The sequence below is a fragment of the Chiloscyllium plagiosum genome, unplaced genomic scaffold (genome assembly GCF_037043375.1).
Source record: "Chiloscyllium plagiosum isolate Xiang-an unplaced genomic scaffold, Cpla_swu_hap1 HiC_scaffold_22, whole genome shotgun sequence".
NCBI lineage: Eukaryota > Metazoa > Chordata > Chondrichthyes > Orectolobiformes > Hemiscylliidae > Chiloscyllium > Chiloscyllium plagiosum.
The window spans coordinates 16924052-16931591 of NW_028270160.1; positions in this window are offsets into that span (position 1 = coordinate 16924052).

Genomic DNA, 7540 nt, shown 5'->3' on the forward strand with positions numbered 1-7540 from the left:
TGATCGGGTTCCCGCCTTTCAGAAGTTCGGCATAAATAATTGTATAATCATTCATTTAAATTAGAACCTTTATCGGTGTGCTTTTTAAACGAAAAAATAACGAAACTGTTTCCGTTAAAGCGATGAGGAATTTAAGAAGTATAAACGGATCCCAGACTAACCGGATTCAAATCTCTCAAGCGCGATCCTATAATCTCTTTTCACCCCGTGTATTCAGAATAAGAGCGAGCTCACAATGTATAGGATGTTTACATTAGCTTCATTTGCCACCTATGTAAAATCGAATGTTTACTTTCTATAGGATAGAGGCGTTCAGTTGCTTCATTAAACATATAGAAACATATCCAATGTTCCCTATCCATTCCAGAACTGCCTTTCTCTAACTTTCAATGTCTTCCATAATATTCAGATAGTCTATTACTGACAATGTTTTCGTGATTTACCGACGGGAAAGGGGTCTGTGTTGGAGCTGTTTCCTGATAAAAATTTGCGTGAAATTTTGTTCAGTCAAAAACCTCTCTCGGTCTCAGTTTACGTCTTTACGCAGGGGTCTCTTTTTTTGTGCCACATTTAACTTTGTTCAATTCATTCCGGTGATTCTTGCCGTGAATTTGAGCCAATGTCCTGCCCCGGGCATTAAGGTTTTCATAAAACCCTCTCGACTCCGGATCGCTGCTGTTTCACGACTTTTTTCCCGACAGAATCCCAAATCCTAGGCATTCTTACAAAACAAAAATGTGCAAAGCCGATTGTTAACATCCGTCATCAGGTTCCCGATTACAGGGGATTGGAGAACAGACAGCAGGACATTTTCCTCATCGAGGTTAGAGACGTCTCCGGAAGGAAGAGAGAGACAGGGAACATACAGCAACAGGAGAGTCGGGGGGAGAGAGAGAGAGGATAGACACACATCCCACAGGGTGAAACAAAGAGAGAAAAGACAGACTGAGAGAAAAAGACTGGAAGACAGAAAGACGAAAACAGAGAGAGAGACCGTCAGAGGATAGAGAAAAACAGAGGTGGGCAGATGGAGAGAAATTGAAATGTCAGGGAGCACAGCCAGATCGATAAAGAGTAGACAGAGAGATGGGTAAAGGGAGGAGAGAGAGAGATGGGTAAAGAGTAGACAGAGAGATAGGTAAAGAGTAGACAGAGAGATGGGTAAAGGGAGGAGAGAGAGAGATGGGTAAAGAGTAGACAGAGAGATAGGTAAAGAGTAGACAGAGAGATGGGTAAAGGGAGGACAGCGAGATGGGTAAAGGGAGGACAGAGAGATGGGTAAAGGGAGGACAGAGGGATGGGTAAAGGGAGGACAGAGGGATGGGTAAAGGGTCCAGAGGGATGGGTAAAGGGAGGGCAGAGGGATGTGTAAAGGGAGGACAGAGAGATGGGTAAAGGGAGGACAGCGAGATGGGTAAAGGGTCCAGAGGGATGGGTAAAGGGAGGACAGAGGGATGGGTAAAGGGAGGAGAGAGAGATGGGTGAAGGGAGGAGAGAGAGATGGGTAAAGAGAATATGGAGAGATGGGTAAAGGGAAGACAGAGAAATGGGTAAAGGGTGGACAGAGAGATGGGTAAAGGGAGGAGAGAGAGATGGGTAAAGGGAGGAGAGAGAGATGGGTAAAGGGAGGAGTGAGAGAGATTGGTAAAGAGAATACAGAGAGATGGGTAAAGGGAGGACAGCGAGATGGGTAAAGGGAGGAGAGAGAGAGATGGGTAAAGAGAATACGGAGAGAGAGAAAAAGGCAAAGGTGTGGTCAGAGGGAGTCGGAAAGATGTGGACAGGCAGAAAAAGACACAGGGAATCAAAGGTGAGCAGTGAGAGATAGACGGAGGCGGACAGAGAGACAGATAGAGGTGGCCACAGACAGACGGACAGACAGAGACACAGACAGGTGGCCGCTGGGGGGGGGGGGGGGGGGGGAGGAGGGAGGGGGTGGGGAGGGGGTGGGATGGGTGTCTAGGAGGCACTCTGAGCAGCTGCAGTAAACACACTGAGTGTGAAAGTGAGCTGAATAAAGAGCAAGATGCAGAAAGGGACGGCGGCGGGATTCCCATGTTGGCCCCGGGCTCTGTTTGACCGGTTAGTGTCCGCGGGAGAATCGAAACGGAGTAGGCCGGCTCGGTTGGCCGGTATCCGGACAGACTCGGCTCTGAGGGAACAGAGAGGCGCAGGACCGAGAGGCTGACAGTGTGAGAGCGCAGTCCAGGCACAGACAATGAGGAACTTACATTCACTTTCACAGCTGGAGAATACAAATCTGTCAGTAACAGACGACTACTGACTGTGGAGTTGTTCCTAACCCTGTTAGGTCTCTCATGTCTTTCAGAGAAAGAGGCTCTTCACACTCAGTCCAGGCCTGGGAAGGCCATATACCCACAGCGATAGACTCTCCCTCGGAGATACCCCGTGAAACCATGTTGTATCAATCTCATTAGAAAATTCCAACAACGCCCCATTCCCTCAACATTGACTCTCTGACAATGCAGCACTCCCTCAGTACTGACCCTGCGACAGGGCGGCTCTCCCTCAGTATTGACCCTCTGACAGTGCAGCACTCCCTCAGTACTGACCCTCTGACAGTGCAGCACTCCCTCAGTACTGACCCTCTGACAGTGCAGCACTCCCTCAGTACTGACCCTCTGACAGTGCGGCAGCCCCTCAGTACTGATCCTCCAACAGTGCGGCACTCCCTCAGTACTGATCCTCCAACAGTGCGGCACTCCTTCAGTACTGACCCTCCGACAGTGCAGCACTTCCTCAGTACTGACCCTCTGACAGTGCAGCACTCCCTCAGTACTGGCCCTCTGACAGTGCAGCAGCCCCTCAGTACTGATCCTCCAACAGTGCGGCACTCCCTCAGTACTGACACGCTGAGAGCAGCACTCCCTCACTACTGACTCTCTGGCAGTGCAGCACTCCCTCGTTGCTGACCCTCCGACAGTGTGGCAGCCCCTCAGTACTGACCCTCCAACACTGGGGCGATCCCTCAATACTGAACCTCCAACAGTGTGGCAGCCCCTCAGTACTGACCCTCTGACAGTGCTGCACTCCCTCAGTACTGACTCTCTGACAGTGCGGCACTCCCTTAGTACTGACAGTCGAACAGTACTGCATTCCCTCAGTACTATCCAGCTGAGAGTGGAGCACACCCTCAATACTGACCCTTCGATAGTTCAGCACTCCCTCAGTATTGACCCACTGAGAGTGCAGCAGCCCCTCAGTATTGACCTTCCGACAGTGCGGCACTCCCTCAGTACTGACCCTCCAACAGTGCAGCACTCCTTCAGTATTGACCTTCCAACAGTGCGGCACTCCCTCAGTACTGACACACTGACAGTGCAGCACTCCCTCAGAACTGACCTTCCAATAGTCCATCATTCCCTCAGTACTGACACGCTGAGAGTGCAGCACTCCCTCACTGCTGACCCTCTGACAGTACTGCACTTTCTCAGTACTGACCCTCTGATGGTGCAGCACTCCCTCAGTAATTCTTTTCTCTCAATGTCGGACTCCCTACTGTTCTATGATGCAGCAGTTCTTCAGGTGGTTAGCACTGCTGCCTCACAGCACCTGGGCCCCGGGTGCAATTCCAGCCTTGGGTGACTCTGTGTGAAATTTGCATGTTCTCCCTATGTCTGCCTGGGTTTCCTCTGGGAACTCCGGTTTCCTCCCATCGTCCAAAGATGGAAGAGTTGGACCAAAGGGTCTGTTTCTGTGCTGTACATCTCTGTGACTCTATGCAGGTTAAGTTGATTGGCCATGCTAAATTGCCGTGTAACATCCAGGGATGTGCAGGTTTGAAGTAGCCTTACATTTGTAAAATGTAAGGTTATGCGGATGTGTTAGGGGAGTTGAGTCTGAGTGACCGCTGTTTGGAGGGTCAGTTTGAACTCAATGGGTTGAATGGCCCCTCTTTCTACACTGTAAGGATTCTATACTGACCCTCTGACAGTGTAGCATGTTATAGTCCAACACAGTTATTTGGAAGTACAAGCTTTCGGACTGCTGTTCAAGGGAGAAGCAGTGCTCCGAAAGCTTGTACTCCAAGTAAATCTATTTGACTATAACATGGTGTCATGCAATTTTGTTAATGTTACCCAAGGAGACACAGTAAGAGCCAGAGAGGGCTGTGGGAAACTTTAACATTTTGGACATGAGTCACATAGCGGGAAGTACAGATTGTGGTGGTATCAATAAAACCAGAAAACAAAGATCACGGTGACATGGCAGGTGTCTGGGTGCTCAGAGTGAGTAGATTTCCATATCAGCTGATACGTTTCTTGTGCTCGAAGCTGGAGTGAGACAAGAAAGTGGAGTAGGTTGCAGTTTGGGCTCTCTGTTAATATTTAGGTTGTAAGTAGGTGATGTTCCACTGAAAATGTCTGCTATCCACAGACAGTTATCAGTTATGATTTTTGAGTTCAATGTGGTTAATTTAATAAAGGAGATTTTCCTTAATTAAACTGTCAGATCTAACAAGGATTAATTATATTGGAGCTAATTAGATATCTAATCCATTCCAGATTGATGTATGTTGCTTAAAACTGTTCACTATTTTGTGTAATAAAGAGCTCCAAAAAGAAATGTTGAGATTGTTGATGATATGCACTCAGAGGGATTTTGGATTACTTTATATTGAGACAGTGGTATTTAATTAAAGCCATGTTACAGGATAATAAAACAACACAAACATACCTGACTTTTGGGAATGTGTATTTAGATTCAGAGACAGTAATATAGAGTATGACAGCACAATGTTTCTCAAACACCAAAACAGCTTGAGGTGGCTTTATCAATCATTTATGGGACATGGGTGTCGCTGGCTCGGCCAGCATTTGTTGCCTGTCCTTAATTGCCTTTGAGAAGGTGGTGATAAACTGCCTTTTTGAACTGTGACCTCCAATGCCGATAGGAAGGAAGTTCCAGGATTTTGACCCAGTAACACTGAAGGAACAGCAATATATTTCCAGGTCAGGATGGTGAGTGGCTTGGGAGGGAACTTGCAGGGGTGGTGTTCCTGTGTGTCTGCTGCCCTTGTTCTTCAAGATTGAAGTAATCATGGGTTTGGAAGGTCCTCTAAGGATTTATGGTGAATTTTGTGCTGTGCACCTTACAGATAGTACTGCTACTGAGCATCGGTGGTGGAGGGAGAGGATGCTTGTGGATGAGGTGCCAAGCAAGTGAGCTGCTTTGTCCTGGATGATGTTGAGCTTCTTGAGTGTTGTTGGAGCCGCCCCATTCAGGCAAGTGGGAGTATTCCATCATACTCCTGACTTGTGCCTTGTAGATGGTGGACAGGCTTTTGGGGAATTAGGAGGTGAGTTACTCACTGCAGTAATCTACCCTCTGCCTGGTTCTTGTGGCCATTGTGCTAGATGGCAAGTCTAGTTGAGTTTCTAGTCAATGATAACTCCCAAGATTTTGATAGTGAGGGATTCAATGGTGATAACACCCTTGAATGTCTAAGAGTGGCGGTTAGGTTGTCTCTCATTGGAAATAGTTATGCCTGGCATTTGTGTGATGCAAATATTATTTGTCACTTGTTAGCTCAAGCCTGGATACTGTCCAGATCTTGTTGCATTTGAACACAGACTGCTTCAGTATCTGAGGAGTCATGAGTGCTGAACAATGTGCAATCATCGGTGAACATCCCTTCTTCTGACCTTATGATAGCTGGAAGATCATTCATGACCAGCTGAAGATGGTTGGACCTGGGATGCTACACTGAAGCAGAGATGTCCTGGAGCTGAGATGACTAACCTCCAATAACCACAATCATCTACCAATGTGCCAGGCATGACACCAACCAATGGTGAGTTTACCTCTGATACCCATTGATTCCAGTTTTACCAGGGCTGCTAGATGCCACACTTGGTGAAATGCAGTCTTGACATCAAGGGCTGTCACTATCACCTCCCCTCTGCAATTCAGCTGTTTTGTCCATGTGTGAATTAGAGCTGTAATGAGATCAGGAGCTGAGTGGTCCTGATGGAACACAAACTGGGAGTCATGGACCAGGTTCTTGCTAAGCAGGTGCTGCTTGATAGCACTATTGATGACGGCTTGCACTTCACTCATGATCAAGAGTAGACTGATGGGGGTAATAATTGGCTGGGTTGGATTTGTCCTGCTTTTTTGTGTACAGATCATACCAGGGCAATTTTCCACATTGTTGAGTAGATGCCAGTGTTGTAACTCTCCTGGAACATTGGCATGTTCTGGAGCATAAACCTTCATTACTATTGCCAGAATGTTGTCGCAGCCCATAGCCTTTGCAGCTTCCAGTGCCTCCAAACGTCTTCTTGGCATCATGTGGAGTGAATCGAATTGGCTGTCGACTGATATCTGATTAGATTCCCTACAGTGTGGAAATAGGCCCTTTGGCCCAACAAGTCCACACCGATCCTCCAAAGAGTAACCCATTTCCCTCTGACTAATGCACCCAACACTATGGGCAATTTAGGGTGGCCGATTCACCTGACCTGCACTTCTTTGGATTGTGGGAGGAAACCGGAGCACCTGGAGGAAACCCACACAGACATGGGGATAATGTGCAAACTCCACACAGACTGTCGCCCGAGGCTGGAATCGAACCTGGATCCCTGTTGCTGTGAGGCAGCAGTGCTAACCACTGAGCCACCTTGCTGCCTGGTATCTGTAATGCTGGGGACCACAGGAGGAGTCTGAGATGGAACATCCGCTCAGCACTTCCTGGCTGAAGATCACTGCAAAAGCTTCAGCCTTATTGTTTGCACTGATATGTTATCCCTATGGAGGTTGGGGATAATTATGGAGACTCCTCTTCCAGTGAGGTGTTTACTTGTCCATTACTATTCATGGGGAAAGTGAGGACTGCAGATGCTGGAGATCAGAGCTGAAAATGTGTTGCTGGAAAAGCGCAGCAGGTCAGGCAGCATCCAAGGAGCAGGAGAATCGACATTTCGGGCATAAGCCCTTCTTCAGGACTGAACGTGGCAGGACTGCAAATCTTTTGACTGTGGGATTCCTTAGCTCTGCCTATCACTTGCTGCTTTTGCTGTTTGGCATGCAAGTAGTTCCGTTTGGTAGCTACACCAGGTTAATACCTCAGCTGCTCCTGCACTCGCTATTGAACCCAGGTTGATCCTCTGGCTTGTTGGTCATGGTTGAGTGGAGGATATGCCAGGCGATGAGGCTACAGATTGTGCTGGAGTACAATTCTGTTGCCGTTGATGGCCCACAGTGCCTCATGGATGCCCAGTCTTGAGTTGCTGAATCTGTTTGAAGTCTGTTGCATTTGGCTCGGTGATAGAGCCACGTAACACGATGAAGACTATTCTCAATGTGACGGGGAGTACTTCGTCTCCACAAGGACTGTGTAGTGGTCATTCTTACCGATACTGTCTTGGACAGATGCATCTACAACCAGCAGATTGGTAAGGATGTGGTCAAGTATGTTTTTCTCTTTTGCTGGTTCCCTCACTACATGTTGCAGACACAGTCTAGCAGTTTTATCCTTTAGGACGCGACCAGCTCAATTAGCAGTGAGTACATTTTG